Raw genomic sequence first — 18,793 nt, 5'->3', positions numbered from 1 at the left:
ACAGGGTCACCAAAGTACGCTCCACCCAAGAAGTTTCAGCTGCCAACTGTCTGAATCGTGTGATGTATTGTAGAACGTCCTGACTTCCTTTATGAACATCACATAGAGCTTCTTCTGCTGAAGACTCAAGTCCAGGACGTTCAAACATTTGTTTAAAGGCAGCGACAAAGTTTGAATAATTAGACAGGCTGGGATCATTTCCTGTCACCAAAGGAGTTGCCCAGGCCAAGGCTGTGCCAGATAGAGCGCTGATCAAATATCCAACCTTAGTTTTGTCTTGCATGAATTGTGAAGGACGGAATGCGAAATAGACTGTCAAGGCATCTAGGAACTCTCGCAATTTGTTAGGATCCCCAGAGAAGCGATGTGTGGTTGCAGAGACAGTAGGAACATCCATGGTTCTAGAGGCTAAGGCTTGTCGGAAAGCCGTATTTTCGGTTCGTAGCTGTTGGAGTTCTTGGGCCTGTTGTTGGATAGTCAGGAGCAAGGTTTGACTTGTTGGTTCCGTATTCATCACGGGATTCTCCATGGTTCCGGTCAGCGACTGAAGTTTTGGGCATTGCAATCTATCACGATTCACCCTGGGCTTACCGTCGTACTGGAGAGGGATGGTGAGCGGCCCCGGTTCCTGCAAGTCCTGCTCTGACCGAGGTAGGGGCGACCCCTTCCGGTAGCCACGGTTCTGTTGACAATAGTAAGCCACCACAGTCCGTGCCCTCCAGAAGGAGTCCCAGAGGAAAAACCCCAAGGGGGAAAAAACCTCCAACAGGTACTCCCTGAAACAGAAGGAGGACATAAGGATTAGAACTCAGGATCCGGGAAGTCTGGAAGACTGAAGACAGAATAAGAATGACTGGCGTCCCAAACGAAGACCAGCCGGAGCGTGACCACCACCGCTGAAGTGCTGCAACGCAATGAGAAGAAGAAATGATTCCCCTTATATACCCCTAGACAGGAAGTGATAAACAGGAAGAAGTAACACCACCATCTTGGCTTGGGAAGGAGCTATAGCTAGAGATAGAAAATATACTCTAGTACAAAAGGAACAGATGCATGCAGGGAAGAAGGGAAGTGCACGGCATGCTGGGAAGGAGAAGGCATGCTTCAAAACCATGCATGAGGAAGAGGAAGGCCCTGAAGGCGTGTGGCAGGTAGGTAATGCTAGGGTGGAGGGCCCAGACACCCCACAACCATGGCCGCGTCGCGCGCTGTGCGCGGCGAGAACTGTGACCCAATTCTGGGCCTCCGGCCTCGCCGCATCCCCACAACAGCGCGCAGCTGGAGAAAAGGGCCGCCGTGGGTGCCGCGACCTTTGACACGGGCGGTTCAGCCGGGAGTCGCCGCAGCGGCCCGCGGCGCAACAGTATAGAGTGAAGATTAAAGGAAGTAGATGAGAAATGGTGTTGTCCATTCAATGAACAAGTGCAAGGTTTCGCTGAAGGTATATCTGATATGGATACTAAATGTGCAACCTTGTGAAGAAAGACAGCATTGGTAAATTAGAAAAGCCATATTGTATTGTACAATTGGATGATCTGCAAGTAAAAGTGTTGGAGAATTCGGGTAGCTACCATATTCTAATATCTAAAGATACCTTGCACCAACATCATTCAGAGGGATTGAAGGGCTGGTCAGATCCTGACATAAAGGCTGTGGGTATGGTGGAAAAAAAAATCTAAATCCTTGCAATGAAGTAGATGAACATTCAATTTGAGAAGGAGAAAGTGTATGGATCTATGTATATGACGGACTTTGGTTCAAATCTATGAGGGTGACAGCACCAGAAGGATTTGGGAATGATTCCAGATCCTAATGTAGAAAAGCCTGTTATGACAATTACCAAGAAGCTGCAACAAGTGAACCAAGTTGATGCATATTAGGAATACGTTGTAAAAAATATGCTTGTGTATTCTATTACAATTTAGTATTGCTCAATGTTTTTTTCCATAAAATCAGTTTGCGTAAGGGAGCAATTTCTGTTGCGCATAAAGTAAGGAGTATACCTCATTAAATGAAGAAACCCTTACAACAAGAATTCATCTAACCCATAGACTCATCTTAGTGGTTAGCACCGGTAGTAGTTGCTCCTAAGGAGGGAGGCAAGATTAGAAAATGTATAGATTAAAGGGATCTCAATATGGACTTACAGGCAACCTCTCCTAAACATTATTAGAACATTGGAGCGTTGGCAGCTCCATTGAAAACAGTGGAGTGCTGCAGGCTTTTACTGGCCGGTAAAAGCCTGCAGCGCCAACATTCCAATGTTCTCTTTGTTCACAGCAAGAGCTGTGAACAAAGCCTCACGGAGCCCTAATGGGATTTTAATCCCCTCGGGCTTCATGAGGAATTTGTTTTATCTAATAGAACATTCTGCCCTGAGTGGCAGAATGTTCTAATTGCCTTAGAACCCGCTGTAGCGGGCTCTACCGGCTATTAAAGGCCCTTTCCCTTGTTAAATGCCTTCGCCTTCGGCTTGGGCATTTAACGCAGGAGCGGGCCTTTAATAGCCGATAGAGCCCGCTACGGCGGGTTCTAAGGCTATATTGAAATGCTGTCAGCTATGGTAAGTGGAAGGGTGTTGAGGGTAGTTGACATGCTGAAAGTGTATCATTAAATTAACTTGCACAAAGGATCTAGACACCTTGCGTCATTTGTTACCTCTCTTGGTGCTCTCCTTGTTTTAGGATGCCCTTCAGTCTGGCATTCAAATTGGCTGTATTTCTTAGGGTGATGACAAACATTTTCAAAAGCATGGAAAATGTGTGTTGCTTTCAGGACAATGCATTTATTGCCATGAAGGATGAATTGCACCATGATAAGATACTTGAAGAAGATATGAAACAACTTGATGGACATGGTTTAACAGTTAGGAGAGACAAATGCCAACTGAGAAAGAACCATGTCAGTTATTGAGGGCATGAGATATCATAGGAAGGAATACAACCCAAAAAACTATTGTGCAAGGAATAAGCAATTCACCAGGTAGAGAACAAGGCTCAATTGAAATATTTACTGGGGCTAGCAGAGTATTGTTCACAATGAATGAAGAATTTCACTGAGATGGTTGATCCTTTTCATACATTAATGAAAAAAATGTCATCTTTGAATGGATTGATGAGTGTAAGAGAACATTTGAACAAGTGTAAGAAAAACATGTACAAACTCTTCCATTAGGGTATTTTGATGTCACTGAGAGACCCAATCTAACCACCAATGCTAGCAATGTAGGTCTGGTGGTAGTATTGCCCCAGGTAGTTAACTACCAGGAGAGAGTACTAGGTTTTGCAGCTCAAAGATTACATGGTGCAGATAAATCTTACTCTGTAAATGAAAGAGAAGCCTTGGTATGTTGCTGGGGAATTAACCACCTTAAATACTTTCTGTGGGGTTTAACCTTTAAGATTAAGATGGATCATAAGCATTTATTACACTTATCCAAGTGTGGTAGGAACTTGGAAAAGGGTTGTGAAGCATAGGATTTCCAGATGGATACTGTCAGTTTTTGAGTGTAATTTCAAAGTGGAGTACTTAAAAAGGTTAAAGAATGTGGCAAATTGCTTGCCAAGGCTACTTGTAAAAGGGTGCACACATGACAAGGAAATTGATGAAAGTAAGAAGTTGGAAGATCAAGAAGAAATAACATTGAACAAGGAGGAATGGGCACTTTCCATGGTTGAAGATTTGATGTTAAGGGATGTGAAAGAGAGTGTGAAGCAAGGATGGAGTCATGATTTGTATCAGAATGTTGAGGTGGTATGATATCATGGTGTGAATGATTAATTGAACCTATGTGGAGATAAAGTTAGGAAAATTAATCAGATTATTCTTCCTCTAGGTGTCTGAAATCGCATCATTCAATTAGCTCATGGAACCGATCCTGGTGGGAATATGACTAAAAGGAGGAGACAACTAGCATATTGATGGCCTAAACTAGACACCATGGTAGAGGGTATATTGTAACATTGTTACACCTGTGCTAACATTGATAAGGTAAAAACTGTAAGACAACCTCCAATAAAATGTGAGGAACTACAGTGGAAAAAGTTGGCCATAGATTTCCTAGGTTCGCTAAACAAATTGGGGGGTGAAAGTAGATAAATGATTCTTCTAGTTGATTACCATACTAAGGCCCTCATTACGTCCTTGGCGGTCGGTGATAAAGTGGCCGTAATACTGCCAACAGGCCGGCAGTAACTACCGCCAAATTATGACCATGGCGGAAAGATCTCTGATAGACAGCCAATGTACTACACAGACCGCCAGGGCAGAAACAACAACTACTACGGCAGTAGCCGTCTACAACCATGCACAAGTCAATGTTCCGCCCACCGTATTGAGATCCTGGAAACTGCCAACTTTTCCGGGGAGGTACCAACGTCATCAAAAGCCTGGCAGAAACTGAGCTCAGAAAGCAAAGGACTCACCATTGGAGACACAGGGAACAACCACGCTGCCATGGAACCTGAACTGCATGTCTTCCCAATGATATTCTGCTTTCTGCTCCACCACGAACACCAACGCCGGTGAAGACAACGACGGTGAGTACAGACGCCTAGCACACAAGGGAGGAAAACAAGAGTGACATGCACACGCACGACACACACCCCATATACACACACTATACACACAGCCAGATGCATTACAAAAACAATTTTACCCCGTTACTCGGCTGAATAATGCAAAGACAAAATCATTTCACAAAAGTGAATATAATGAGGTCAACACAGTATGAAAAATAAGTTAAGATAATAGATGTTTACATATGTACAGAAAAAGGGACACAGCCCAGTCCACAATTTGCATAGGTCACATGGCCACAGGCCAAAGTTCTAGGCCATGCATGTCACCTGCTTCAATATGGAGAGAACACTGCAGGGGCATCAGTTGGTAAATAGGCAGGCTCCTCAGGGGGACGGGGGACGGAGGGTACCTCAGCCAGGAGATGTAACAAGACCACTGGTTCTGGAGGGGGCAACATGCCCTGTGCTTGATACTGGGGAGTAATGGCCCACAGTCTCTTAGCTGGGTGTCATACCCACTGGTTCTGGAGGGGGCAACATGCCCTGTGCTTGATCCTGGGGAGTGATGGGCCACAGTCTCTCAGCTGGGTGTCATACCCACAGGTTCTGGAGGGGGCAACATGCCCTGTGCTTGATCCTGGGGTGTGTAAGACCACAGTCTCTCACCTGGGTGTCTCACCCACTGGTTTTGGAGGAGAACCCAGCCACAGCAGCTCATGGAGGCAGGATTACATACCGTACGCCGGTGGTGACAACCGCTCCGTTGTGGTGCTGCTGGTGGGGGGAGGCTCCTGCCAATCCCCTGCAACCTCAAACAGCTGCACAGTGGTGGTGCTGCTGGTGGGGGGAGGCTCCTGCCCATCCCCTGCAACCTCGGACGGCTGCACAACCATGGTTGGCGGTGAGGGCTCCGTCACAGTTCCTGGTCCAGCCCCTTGCTGGGGCAGGCCCCTTGGTCTTCCTGCCTGCTGGGGAAGTCTCCTTCCCCTTTAGGCTGGCTGGTGAAGGCTCCTTCCCATTCAGGACAGGTGGCCTGGATCACTTTCCACCACAAGTGGGTGCAGTGATGACTGGGCCCGTGGACTGTGTGTCTGAGGTACTTGGCTGGGTTCTTCCTACCCTGGCCATACATGCAGGGTGGCAGGGAGGGGTAGGGAACAAGTTAATGGTGGATAGGAACAGTTTTTTAGGGACATTGGGGCGGGAGAAGGAATGGGAGTTGACGATGAGGGATTGGTTGTTGGAGGTGTCTGTCTACTGCTTTTGGGTGTCGGTGCATGGGCTGTATACTGTTGTGAGGTGGATGGCTGTTGGGTGTCTGAGTGCTTGCGTTTGTGTATTTTAGGGGTGGACAGACACAGTGGGAGAGGACACAGGGGACGTGTTCATGGCTGTTGTGGAGGTGTCTGCCAGTGAGGTGTGTGTTCTGCTTGGTGTGGTGATGCTGGTAGTGGATGATGATGTAGTGCATGCAGTTGTGAGTGTGGACGTAACTAGGTGGGAGGTGGAGGAGGGGGAGACAGTGGAAATAGTGGATGTTGGTGTGTCTGCAACTGGATGGTGTTTTTTTGTGAGTGCCTGTGGGATGAAGTGTGGTGCTTGTGTTTGCCTGTGACACTCTTGGGTGTTGTCTTGTGTGCATGCTCGTCTGTATGTGTGCTTGGGATAGGTTGGGGTTGAGGGGAATGGGACTGGGCAGTGGAAGTTGGAGAGGGGACAGTAGGAACAGGGACAATGGCTGCCATCAGAGAAGAGGCCAGAGCCTGAATCGATTTCTGTTGGGCCGCCAATCCAGTGTGAATGCCCTCCAGGAATGCATTAGATTGTTGCATCTGGGCTGCCAGCCTCCTCACTCAGGGCAGCAGGGCTCACCGGGGCAGGGCCTGAGGTGCCTCGGGCAAAGGAGATGCCCATCCTACTGGGTGAGCGGGCACGGGCAATTCGCTGAGGGGCTACTAGGAGGGTGGTGCTGGTACGGGGTGGTGGCTGTACCTGTAGCTGGGGTAGGCACAGAAGTGTTAGCCACCACCAGGGAGCTTCCATCGGAGGAGCTATCTGTGTCAGAACTGTTTCCTCCAGTCTTTGCCGTGGTGCTCCCCTCGCCCTCTGTCCCACTGGTGCCCTCACTGTCAGTGGACTCTGCCTCCTTGGTCCTGTGGGATGCAGTTACCTCCGTCGCCGGTGCCTCTGCTCCTCCACCAGATGATGCTAATGCACATAAGTACAGGATGACAAAACAAAAACGGGGGGAAAGAGAAAAAAGATACACCTGGTCAATGGCTTCACCAACACCACCGTTGGCATACACACCACTGTCACACACAGGGAAGATCCCTACGCACTATGCATTGCACTACCAGTCATAATGCTAGCCACCAAGGCATGGGGAGGGGAACATACCGCCAAATGCAGCACACCTGGGATCCACGCAGCCCTGACCAGTAGTGGATGCCTACGAGCTTGGTAGCTAAATTTGAACCTCTGCACCCTAGACACCAGGGGACCTACGCTGCAATGTCAGGCCTGGACTAGGGGCAACCACTGACACACATCCCCCACTCGGATACCACCCTACCATGCGTAAGTTATAATGATGGACACTGTACTCACCCCCTTGTGGCTGCTGTAATGCCCTCAAGTGCCCATCCAGCTCAGGACATGCCACCGCCAGTATTCCTCATTTGGAGGCCATCCCCAGCTTGGCCTCCACCGTCTTCCGTGCCCAGCGCCTCCGGTCCTCCCACCGTTTGTGACAGTGGATGCTCTACCTGCCGTAGACCCACAGGGTCCGCAACCTCCTTGGCGATGGCACACTATACAACCTTCTTTTGATGGCAGTGACCTGCAGAGGCAATAGACACAAGAAAATAGATTTAGACAAACAGTCCAGCCTGTCACACATATGGTCCACCATACCCATTTCCATCACCACTTACACACACATGGCCAAACACACAACCTGTACACCACCCAGAGGACATCCACCCACCCCCCTTACATGAGGCCTTCACACACACAACTCAATGCATTCATGCCACATTCATCGTGCTCACAGTAAACTCACCTGTTGGTCCGGAGGCCAATACAGCAGTCTGTACTGGGGGAGGACCCCATCCACCAATCTCTCCAACTCCTCTGAAGTGAAGGCGGGGGCCCTTTCCCCAATCACATGGACCATGGTATGTTCCAGACACAGGACACAGCAGCACATGCAGTGTAGGTCCACTCCTATGGAAGGTCAGGTTGCAAGTGAGGAATCTGATAGAAAATGGCATTCATGTCCGCGGCAGTGCTACTGTCACCATTGGCATAGATCGCCATTGGCCACTGTACCCCATAGGGCCCAATTATAACCAATGAGGAGTTGCACAGCAGTTCCCGACTGCCTCCCTCAACGGCGCACAATGTCAGCGGAATTACCTCACTTCCACCTATCCCTTCACACAGGACAGGCGGATGCCATTTCAGGGAGGGGAGGGCAGGCCCTGGAATAATGCTTAGTCACACTAGATATTAGGACATACTGGACAAATCACAATGACCCATTACATGTTTACAGGACGCAAATTTCTGTTGTAGCTCCATTATTCAGTTTGTGACCAGATCCTCCCTCTTGTGTCCCTTGGATTGCTACCACTGAGGATGAATAGGAGATGGAGACCTACCCCCGTGAACGGACCCCTGGTGGACTTGGCAACACTGGAGGACAGGCACTTTATCCTCACATATAGACCGAATCACAGAGCTGTGTGCCCAACTGGAGCCTGACCTGATATCTGCTATCCGTCACCCAACTGGTATCCCCCCTCTTGTGCAAGTGCTATCTGTACTCCATTTCCTGGCGACTGGTTCTTTCCAAGTGACAGTGGGCTTGGCAGAAGGAAAGTCATAGCCAATTTTCTCAATAGTGCTGACAAGAGTATTGCCTGCCCTGAAAAAACACACGTGCAGCTACATTGTTTTCCCCCAGGTTGAAGATTTGGCCACAGTGAAGGCCGAGTTCTATGCAATGGGACATATCTCCAACATAATTGGGGTGATTGATCGAACACATTTTGCAATTGTGTCCCCCTGCCAGAATGAACAGGTGTTCAGGAATGGGAGGGAGTTTCCACTCTATGAATGTACAAATAGTGTGCCTTGTGGACCAGTACATCTCCCACGTCAATGCTAAGTTCCTGGGTCGGTGCATGATGCCTTTGTCCTGAGGAACAGCAGCATCCCACATGAGATGGGCCAACTACAGAGACACAGGATGTGGCTAATAGGTTAACCCTGGTTCCCACCTAGTATATGTTGGTGTGTGGGTATTGTGTGGGCCATATGGGATAGTGTGTGGCTAAATGTTGTCCCTCAATATTTACAGGTGACTCTGGTTACCCCAACCTATCATGGCTGCTGACCCCTGTGAGAAATGCCAGGACAAGGACAGAAGAACGTTATAATGAGGCGCATGGGCGAACCAAAAGGATCATTGAAAGGACCTTTGGCCTCCTGAAGGCCAGGTTCCAGTGCCTCCATCTAACAGGTAGATCACTGTGCTACTCACCAACGAAGGTCTGCCAGATAGCGGTGGCATGCTGCATGTTGCATAACCTGGCCCTCAGGGCCATGTCCCATACCTACAGGAGGGGGAAACTGGAGATGCCCGTGTGCCAGCAGTGGACCCTGTGGACAGTGAGGATGAGGAGGCAGAGGATGAGGATGGGGACAACAGAACATCTGTGATCCAACAATACTTCCAATGACACACAGATAGGACAGTTTTACTTCACATTTCAATGACATTTGTTTGAATTTCTGTGGCACTGGCATGCTGATATTTCCCACTTCTATGCCCACTTACTGTTCCCTCTGGCAATTCGTTTTGCAGATGTTGGTGACCTCACATATACACCTGGTGTGATCACTGCAGCCAGGTACAGGTCATTAATCAATGTTCATTTTCTGTACAGTTGATTTGCAATGTTTGTACCTGTTTCAATGAATACATATTTTGTATACATGACATACTCCAAACTTCTGTTTTTTTCCAAGGTTGTATATAGAAGTGTTAAAATATGGAGGGGCAAGTGCAATGGCATGAGGTGATGATGGAGGAAAGTCCAGGGTATTGTTCCAGTCTGTTTGTAGCACAGTGCATTATCCAAGGGGACATAGGAAGGGGAGCAATGGCAGTTCAAGGTGGACATGGTTGGGCACAAGGGTGACAATCAGGAGAGTCTCATTTCCTGGCAGTGGTTTTGACAAGTGTCAATGGCTTCTTCCTGGATCGCTGGGAACATTTGTGAGGTGGTTCACCTTCTGCAGCGGTAAGGGTGCTGGTGGCCTGTCAGTCCTGTGGCAGGTCCTCCTGGCCACTAGCTGCAGTGGAAGTGGAAGCCTGTTCAGATGTCTGGCTAGTGGCAGGGGCCTGCTAGTGTGAGACTGCCTCCCTCATAATATTGGCCATCTCTGCCAGCACCCCTACTATGGAGATCAGGGTATTGTTGATGGCCTGCAAGTCCTCCCTGATCCTATGGTACTGTCCCTCCTGCAGCCACCTGTTCTCCTGCACATTGTCCAGGATCTGGCTCATCGTGTCCTGGGAATGTTGGTAGGCTCCTAGGATCTCTGCAAGTGCCTCCTGGAGAGTCAGTTCCCTGGCCCTGTCCAACCCCTGGTGCACAGCACTCCTCCCAGTTTTCCTGTTGGCCTGTGCCTCTGTCCTCTGAACCGTGTGCCCACTGACCCCAGGTCCCTTATTGTCTTGGGTATGAGGTGTAGCCTGGGGTCCCTGTAGAGGTGGAAACACTGCTGTTTGAAGTGTCCTGGGGACAGAGGTGTAGGTACGCTGGGTGGGTGATGTAGTGGTATTTCCTGATGGGGGAGTCTCTGTTGTGGTGTGTGACTGGGCCTGGGTAACCGGTTGTCCAGTGGTCCTTGATGGGCCAGATAGGTCATCCAGATCCTGAAGACCAGTGTTGATGTCTTCACTGTGGGACTCTTCAGTTGGGGGACTGGATATTGCTGGCACCTCCTCTCTGCTGACATTGGCTGGGGTACCTGTGGGGATGTAAATGATATGTTATGGTTTCTGTGTCTGGCATATTGTGCATCCGTGGCTTGCCCTCTTTGGTTGGATTTGCCCTGGCAACTTTCACTGGTGTACATTGGTGTATGGTGGGATAGTTAATTCTCTATAGTGCGCATGCTTCAGTGATGTGTGTCCATGCAGGGCTGTGAGTGGTGTCCATGCGTTGGTAGGGCATGCAGGCCTTGGCATTGGAATGAGTGAGATGTAATGGTGTGGGAAGTGGTGGAGTGATGGGAGTGAGGGTGATGGTGGGGGTTTGTGATGGCATGCAGGAAGAGGGGTAGTAGTAGTAGAGAGTTGACTTACCAGAGTCTAATCCTCCTCCAACTCCGGCCAGTCCCTCAGGATGCAGTATTGCCAAGACTTGCTCCTCCCATGCTGTTAGCTGTGGAAGAGGAGGTGGGGGTCCACCGCCAGGCCTCTGGATAGCGAGCTGGTGTGTTGCTGCAATGGAACGTACCTTCCCCCGTATGTCTTTCCACCTCTTCCTGAAGTCATCCCTAGTTCTTGGGTGCTGTCCCACGGTGTTGACCCTGTCCACGATTCCCCTCCATAGCTCCATCTTCCTAGCTATCAATATCTGCTGCACCTGTGCTCTAAATAACTGTGGCTCTACCCTGATAATTTCCTTCACCTGACCCTTAGCTCCTCCTCTGTGAAATGGGAATGACTTTGTGGTGCCATGGGTGTTGTGAGAGGTGTATTGGTGAGGGTGTGTTCGGTAATGTGTTGGGGTGTGTGATGTGGGGTGCGTGAGTGGTGTATAGGTGTGAATAGTGTGTGGCTCTAATTGTGTCAGTGCTCTTGATGTCTCTCTGCTGGCATTGGTTTGAAAAGGTAAAGGGTTGTGCGTAATGTGGGTGTGTGTTTTATAGTGGTGTGGGTGTGTGGGTGTAGTATGTGTACGAGTGTCAGGTTTGTGTTGTTTGAATTGTCCAATGTGGTGTTGTTTTGGTTTGTGTGTGTCCATTTTGAGAGCAACAGTATGTACCGACAATGGTTTACCGCCATTGAATGTCAGCCGTGGTGACTCGTGGGTCATAATGTGATGGCCGTTGTTCTGTTAGCGGAACGGTGTGGGTTTTGATACCGCCACTTTATCACTGACCTTTGGGCTGGCGGATTTGTGTATGTGGCTGAATACTGACGGATTGGTGTGTGTGTGTCATAATATGGTGAACGGATATCTGCCGCTGCTGCAGTAAGTTGGCAGCAGTCAGCATGGCGGTAAGTGGGATTTACCACCTATGTCATAATGAGGGCCTAAGTGGTTTGTGGTCTGAAGAGTGGACCACATCGACACAGAAAGGGTGATAGATTTTCTGAAAGAGGTTTTTCTAGAAGCAGGTACACTAACAATAATTGTTTCAGACAATGGTATTCAATTTGTGTCCAAAAAGAAGAAAAATATTATGGAAACGTGGGCCATTGTCCATGAAAGAGTGGCCTTGTTCAGGCCGCAAGCAAATGGGATGGTTGAGAGGGTAAACCTTATGATTATGGACAACTTGCAACAATCATTTGCTAATGGTTTGCCTTGGAGAAAGGTTTTGAGGAAATTGATGTGGGCACACAGATCTATGTCCCATTCGATGACAGGAATTTCACCCTTTGTCTCTCTAACTGGAAGAGAACTGGGAAGGAACAACTATCCAGCTTGGTTAGTTAACAAACACCAAGTGTGGGTTGTTCATGAGGAAAATTAAAGCTGAAGTTGCTGAAAGACAGAAATGTGTAGAGGAATACTATAATGTCAAAAAAGGAGTGAGAGAAATTCATTTGGAAGCAGGTTACTGAGTGGTGACAAAAAGAGTTGGAATAGTGAAAAAGGGAACCAGTACATTTTCACACCCACTCAAAGTCACTAAAGTGAGACAGGGTGTGGTAGAATTGGAAGATGGTTCAGTGTGGAGCTTGGGAAATATGTGTTTAAAATTGCTAATTGCCGGTGGGGGGGCTTTTTAAAATGTTTCCAGATGTATATTTATTGATTTAGATGCATGTATTTATAATTGAAAACTTACAATCATGAAATGTTTTACATTTAGGTTTTTGTAGAATGTATTATGAGCTAAGATTAGTGTGGCTGATGTTATTTTACTCTAATTGTTTTATTGCTCTATAAAGGGGGATATGTAGAGTTGATTACGAGCAGTAAATAAATCACTTGTTTAAACAGTACCTCTGTGTGCCAGGAAAGTTCGTAATTGGTGCCCCTGTCTCTGAACCCTCTGGGCATTAAAGGGCCACATCAGCATTCTGGGGTATGAGTTAAAAAATGACTGTGCTCAACAGATTCCTTGGTAAGTTGAATCCTTTGATTGCTGAGTACATTTTTGTTAGACCTGACAGCCTGAGGGTAGTTACCCCTAACTTCTTGCTTGCTTGCCTCCATCTTTTGACACTTCTTAGGATAGACACCCTGCACCAGAACCTGCAACCTGCCAAGAGAAGCTCTCTGGCTGCCCAAAGGACTGACTTGGACTGCTGTGCTGTAAAAGACTGCTGCTTGCTGTTGCCCTGCTGCCTTGCTGGCCTCTGGCTCTGCTGAGAAGTGCTCTCCAAGGGCTTGAATTGAGCTTGCCTCCTGTTCCTGAAGTATTAGAGCCAAAAAGACTTCATCTCTGCAAGGAAATTCCTTGTGCTGCGCAAATCGACACAGAGCCTGCCAGAATCAGTGCACAGCCTGTCCAGCGGTGAGAAAATCACTGCATTGCTGAACCGGAACAACGCAGCCCGGCTTCCCAAGTGGAGATCCACACAGCGGCAACGTTGCGACCAGGACTTCAGCGCATAGCCCACCAGCTTGACGCATCGCCGAAACGAAGCGACATAGCCTGACTTTCTGCGAGAGGAATAGATGCAGCACTAGCCATGTGGCAGATACTCTGCCGCATGGCCCACAAGATCAACGCAACAGCTGTGACTTTTTCAGGCACCCACAGGATTTCCACGCATAATCCCTAGGCATCAGAAGTCCCCACATCGCAAAGTGGATTCAAGCCTGCGTGCCAGAGTTCGATACAAAGCCTTTGCGATGTGGAAAAGAATCAACGCCCAGAACTCTGACACACACCTATCTTTTTCCACGCATCTCCTCATCTGCGCCCTTCTTGCGTGTAATTTTGACGCAAACCAGGTACTTTGTGCTTGCAAGACATCATTGTTGCTTTTAAGAACTACAGACTTTTCTGATCATTACAAAAGTGATATTTCAACCTGTGATTATCAAATCTTGATCGTTTTGACCTTAATTTAAAGAGATAAATATCTTACATTTTTCTAAACCTGTGTGGTGACTTTTTGTGGTGCTCTCACTGTGTTTTATTATTATTACACAAATACTTTACACATTGCCTTCCAAGTTAAGCCTGACTGCTCTGTGCCAAGCTACCAGAGGGTGGGCTTAGGATGATTTGGATTGCGTGTGACTTACTCTGACTAGAAGTATGGTCCCTACTTGGACAAGGGTTTACACCTCTGCCAACTAGAGACTCAGGTGGTCATTACAACCCTGGCGGTCGCTGTTAAAGCGGTGGTAAGACCACCAACAGGCTGGTGGTAAAAAATTAGCAATTACAAAACCGCCAACAAAGACAGACACTTTAACACTTCGACCGCCACGGCGGTACAAACAAACAGCGCGGCATTCACCGTCAACAGACAGGCGGGAGACAATGTACCGCCCACACTATTATGACAGGCCAATCCGCCACCTTTTCCGGGGCGGATTCCCCGCGGATAAAAACACGGCAGAAACAGGAATCCCGAAGGAAAAACGCTCACCTCTACACACCCCACGGGGAACGAGGACGCCATGGACCCGGAACTCCAAATTCTACCTGCAAAAGTCTTCCTGCTCCTCTACCAGGAGCACCAACGCTGGCGGCGAAGACCACGGTGAGTACTGCACCTACGACACAGGGGAGGGGGGAGGCAAAAAACAGGGACACACACACGCAACACCCCCACCCCCACCCTCACCCACTACAACACACACACTAATGCATAGCAATACATCATAGTTACACCCCCCAAACTCCCCGGAAGCATGCAAAGACAATAGAAATTGAGTGTAACCATTGTAATATATTAAAATCAAGTAGGCAGAAATATATATATACACCATGTACAAAATATATACCAAGCATAGTAGTCCAGGTAGTGCACTAAGAAAGTCCGTGGAACACTGGGACCACACAGTATGGGCGAGGCCCACACAAGATCCCTGACCATGACAGAGAGAACACTGCAGGGGCATCAGACAGCAACTAAACAGGCACCTCTGGGGGAGGGAAAGGGGGGGCACCTCAGCCGCCTGAGTGCACGACACCAAATCCACGAGAAGGCCACATGCCCACTGTTCAATCCTGGGGAGTGCAAAGCCACAACCTCTCAAGTCTATACAGTGGGTGGGTTGCCCACTGTTCAATCCTGGGGAGTGCAAAGCCACAGTCTCTCAAGTCTATACAGTGGGTGGGTTGCCCACTGTTCATTCTTGGGGAGTGCAAAGTCACAGTCTCACAAGTCTCTACAGTGGGTGGGTTGCCCACTGCCATATCCTGGGGAGTGCAAAGCCACAGTCTCACAAGTCTCTACAGTGGGCGGGTTGCCCACTGTTCCATCCTGGGGAGTGCAAAGCCACAGTCTCTCAAGTCTCTACAGTGGGTGGGTTGCCCACTGTTCATTCTTGGGGAGTGCAAAGCCACAGTCTCACAAGTCTCTACAGTGGGTGGGTTGCCCACTGCCATATCCTGGGGAGTGCAAAGCCACAGTCTCACAAGTCTCTACAGTGGGTGGGTTGCCCACTGCCATATCCTGGGGAATGCAAAGCCACAGTGTCACAAGTCTTTACAGTGGGTGGGTTGCCCACTGCCATATCCTGGGGAGTGCAAAGCCACAGTCTCACAAGTCTCTACAGTGGGCGGGTTGCCCACTGTTCCGTCCTGGGGAGTGCAAAGCCACAGTTTCACAAGTCTCTACAATGGGTAGTTTGCTCACTGTTCCATCCTGGGGAGTGCAAAGCCACAGTCTCACAAGTATCTACAGTGGGTGGGTTGCCCACTGTTCCATCCTGGGGAGTGCAAAGCCACAGTCTCACAAGTGGAAGACAGTCTCCACTGGTTCTGGAGGGGGCATGGTGCCCAGAGTGCTTCATCCTGCTAAGGACAGAGATAGTGGATGACAGTCTCCACTGGTTCTGGAGGGGGCATGGTGCCCAGAGTGCTTCATCCTGCTAAGGACAGAGGTAGTGGATGACTATCTCCACTGGTTCTGGAGGGGGCATGGTGCCCAGAGTGCTTCATCCTGCTAAGGACAGAGGTAGTGGATGAGAGTCTCCACTGGTTCTGGAGGGGGCATGGTGCCCAGAGTGCTTCATCCTGCTAAGGACAGAGGTAGTGGATGACAGTCTCCACTGGTCCTGGAGGGGACATGGTGCCCAGAGTGCATCATTCACCCCGTGACGGACTCAGTTGCGTCAGTGCCCCTGACGCTCATGGGCTAGCTGTACTTGAGATGGCGGTGCCCTGTTCAGCGGTGCTTGAGATGGCGGTGCACTGTGCAGCGGTGCTTGAGATGGGGGTGCCCTGTTCAGCGGTGCTTGAGATGTCGGTGCCCTGTTCAGTGGTGCTTGAGATGGCGGTGCCCTGTTCAGTGGTTCTTGAGATGGCGGTGCACTGTGCAGTGGTGCTTCAGATGGCGGTGCCCTGTTCAGCAGTGCTTGAGATGGCGGTGCCCTGTTCAGCGGTGCTTGAGATGGCGGTGCCCTGTTCAGCGGTGCTTGAGATGGCGGTGCCCTGTGCAGGGTCTCATCTGCTGGCGGTCCTTCATGGCCCAGCGGGGCTTTTGCTGGTGGTCCTTCATGGCCCAGCAGGGCTTTTGCTGGCGGTCCTTCATGGCCCAGCGGGGCTGGTGCTGGCTGTCCTTCATGGCCCAGCGGGGCTGGTGCTGGTGGTGGCCTCCTGGGCAGCTAGGCTGATGCTGGCAGTGGCCTCCTGGGCATCAGAGATGATGGCGGTCTTCTCCGCTGTGCTGCTCTTCCCAGACTTGCCGGGTTTCTTGTGGCCCTTCCCCACCTTGGAAGGTGTCACAGCTGACTCCAAACTCCCAACGGGACCCCTGGGAGCAGCTTTGGTGGCTGGAGTCTTCCCCCTCTCCCGCCGGGCACTGGCCAACTTCTGATGCTTCACAGGTGGGGGACTGGCTGTGCTGTGGCTCTGTGCCACACTGGCTGCCCTGGTGGCTGGTGCACTCCAGATTCCGGTGACTACAGGCACCACTGGTCCCGGAGATGTTGTGGCTGAGGTGCTAGTTCGGGACCTATGAGACGGACGGGGTGGGGGAGGTGTGGGAAAGAGGTCAAGGTTGGACAGGAAAAGTTTTTGGGAGACACTGGGACGGGTAGCTGGAGGGGGTTTGGGAGTGGAGGAAGAGGTGGTGGTTGTAGAAGGTGTACGTTTGGTGACTTTGGGTGAAGGTGCATGCGCTGGAGGTTGTCGTGAGGTGGATGACTGTTCGGTGTGCCTGCGTTTGTGTATCTTGGGAGGGGGCGTCAAGGACACACTGGGAGAGGATACAGGGGACGTGTGAATGGTAGTGGGGTGGTGACTGCACGTGAGCGGGGCGTGGGAGTGGGTGTGCTGGAGAGGGACATAGTGGCTGTAGAGGTAGTGCATGCAGGTGTGAGTGTAGACGAGACTGGGAGGGAGGAGGGAGACGAGGAGGAGGGGGATACAGTGGAGGCACTGGATGTTGGTGTGTCTGTACGTGTGTGATGCTTGCGTGAGTGCCTGTGGGATGTGTGGTGCTTATGTTTGCCTGAGCTTCCGTTGGGTGTTGAGGTGTGTGCATGTTGGTCTGTAGGTGTGCTTGTGATAGGCTGAGGTACAGGGGATTGGGTCGGGGTGGAGAAAGTTGGAGGGGAGAGGCTAGAGGCGGGGACAAATGGCTGCCATCAGTGCTGAGGCCAGAGTCTGAAAAGCTTGCTGAAGGGCCGCCTGACCAGAATAAATGCCCTCCAGGAATGCCTTCATTTGTTGCAACTGCCTCTCTACACCCTGGATGGCATTCAAAATGGTAGACTGCCCAAGAGTGAGGGACCTGAGGAGGTCAATGGCCTCCTCACTGAGGGCAGCAGGGGTGACTGGGGCAGGGCCCGAGGTGCCTGAGGCGAAGGTGATGCCCAACCTCCTGGGTGAGCGGGCATGGGGCAAAGGCTGAGGGGCAGCTGGGAGGGCGGTGCTGGTAGGGGGGGTGGTTGCTATACCTGTAGATGCGGAGGGCACAGATGTTGCCGCCACCACAAGGGAGCTCCCATCAGAGGACGAGTCCGTGTTGCTTGTCTCAGCTCCTGTCCCCGCCGTGGAGCTCCCCTCGCCCTCCGTCCCACTGATGAATTCAGACTCCGTAGTGTCGCCCTCCAGGGCCATGTGGGATGCAGCTCCCTCGTGCTCTGGTGCCACTGCTCCTCCGCCTGATGATGCTAATGCACACAAGATCAGGGAGACCACAAAAAGGGGGGGGAAGACAGAAGAAAGACATGTTGAGTGCATGCATTACCGCTACCGTTGGCGGACACAACAGATACAGAAGCCCCCTGCACTACGCTGCGCTCTTGGGCTCCACTGTTCAATTCCTGGGAAATGGCCTACAAGGCTATGGACGACATCTGCACACATAGATGACACAGGGGCATGACTAGGTGTACTTGGCACTCTACAGAGGTGGGCTGTGGTGCCACATGGCCTGACAGACGGAGGAGCCTTGCCTACGGAACTCGCCCTGGCCTTGGGAAACCTACAGCCCACCTCCCCCACCCAGACCCCTCCACTGAGCGCAAAGTCAGCAGAATGAGAGTGTACTCACCCCCTAGTGGCTGCTGTGATGCCCTCAAACGCCCATCCAACTCCAGGTAGGCCACCGCCAGGATCCTGAACATCAGGGGGGTCATGGTGCGACGGGCACCCCTTCCACGTTGGGAGGCCATCCCCAGCTGAGCCTCCGCTGTCTTCTTGCTCCAGCGGCGAAAATCCTCCCATCTTTTCTGGCAGTGGGTGCTCCGTCTTTGGTAGACCCCCAGGGTCAGGACGTCCTTGGCGATGGCAGGCCAAATATCTTTTTTCTGGTGTGCGCTGACCTACATGAAATGTACAGGTGAAAAAGAGAAGTTATTATCAACTGCACCATCAAAGTGATT

This window comes from Pleurodeles waltl, chromosome 2_2 (genome assembly GCF_031143425.1).
Source record: "Pleurodeles waltl isolate 20211129_DDA chromosome 2_2, aPleWal1.hap1.20221129, whole genome shotgun sequence".
Classification (NCBI taxonomy): Eukaryota; Metazoa; Chordata; class Amphibia; order Caudata; family Salamandridae; genus Pleurodeles; species Pleurodeles waltl.
The sequence above is the reverse complement of the archived record's forward strand: the minus strand, read 5'-3'. Positions refer to the sequence as shown.